Here is a 1,416-nt window from a genome sequence, read left to right as displayed (position 1 = left end):
GTCGAGGACTAAACCGGTCGTAAGTCGAGGACTACCCAACCGGTCATAAGTCGAGGACTTTCCCTGCCCGGGAGCGCCGCGCATGCGTGGTTCCGCCCCCTGCGCCGGCCGAGGCGTAGCTGGCAAGCGGCAGAGACGGAGCAGGCCGACCACCAGCTGGCCCAGCCCAAGGGAGGTAAGGCACCCGCCGGAAAAGGGGGAAAAATGGCGGACAAACGGACAAAAAAAATGGCAGACAGCCTTGCTTGGCGACCCCCATGAAATGGTCGATCGACCCCAAATGGGGTCCCGACCCACAGGTTGAGAACCACTGATTTAGACGAAAGATTATTGAGGATTGCTATGATTGATTTAGTTGTATTGTAATATATCAATTTGAATATAATATGTCATTGGAGGGAAAAGAGAGGTTTTTTAATGACTTAATTCAAACTTTATGAATATGACTTTGTTTTGTGGACAATTGATTGCCCTGCCACCACGTTGTTTCTTAAGCACTTGTTTGTAAAATGAAAAAAACCAATAAAACTTGTTTTTTTTAAAAAAAAGAAAACCACCAAGCTGAATGAGCACCCAGGATCCCACAGTCCTCCTCCTCCTCTCTGCAACCCCCCCTCCCTTCTAGCCCTGATGATGTTCCCTAGTTGGGTCACGAAACGTCTGCAAGAAAACTGCCGATTCAGAGGACACCAAGGACCCCCCCAGTTCTCCTCCTCTTCCTCTCCACAAACAGCCCCCCCTCGCATCCAGCACTAATGATGTAACCTTCCATGTTTTGAAAGGAGAAACTTTATTTTCCATCTCAATTTTGCTTTCAGAACCAATGCCCTCTGATGCAAAAGCTGGTCTCCACCAGGTTTTTACAAACCATTTTCATCCTGAAAGTATATTTTGCCCACCAAATCCAGGATGGAATTTCCACACACACCCCCTTTTTTTTTTTTGCTCAGCAGAAGGGAGAAATGGTGGGGCCGGAGCGGTCTTGCTGTCCTCTCTTGGTCCAGATGTCCTGCAGAGGCTGGTGGGCAGGAAAGTCAGCTGAGACTCTCCAGGCTGGCCTTCATTCTCTCCATCTCGTGAAGGAAGCTGTAAAACTGAGGCAGGGTCAATTCTGGGAGGAGGAAAGGCAGAAACGTTCAAGATTATCTAGTGAAATCCAGGGTTTTTTTTTAAATTAGACTTTCTTTTTTATCCCATTTTCTTTCTTCTCTTTGTTTGCTTCGAGTCAAGGCAGCAAATACAATGCTCTTTCCTCTTTTCCCCCCATCACAACAACCCTGTGAGGTGGACTGGACGGAGACAGACAGACAGACTGGCTTAAAGATACTCAGCTCGCCTAGAACTAGAACTCACCATCTCCTGGGGATTGACCCAAAATCGCCCAGCCGCTTTCAGGCCTAAGGCAGGACTAGAACT

The 1,416-nt window shown here is 48.0% G+C and overlaps 1 pseudogene; it reads right to left on the bottom strand.

Moving 5' to 3' along the window:
- Positions 1 to 771: 771 nt before the first annotated feature.
- On the bottom strand, positions 772 to 1,112 carry LOC114923856 (annotated as a pseudogene).
- Positions 1,113 to 1,416: the final 304 nt, after the last annotated feature.

The sequence above is a fragment of the Protobothrops mucrosquamatus genome, unplaced genomic scaffold (assembly GCF_001527695.2).
Source record: "Protobothrops mucrosquamatus isolate PMUCROS unplaced genomic scaffold, P.Mucros_1.0 scaffold28615, whole genome shotgun sequence".
In the NCBI taxonomy this organism is placed as follows: Eukaryota; Metazoa; Chordata; class Lepidosauria; order Squamata; family Viperidae; genus Protobothrops; species Protobothrops mucrosquamatus.
Note: the sequence above shows the minus strand (reverse complement) of the source record. Positions and strands in the feature narration are given on the sequence as shown.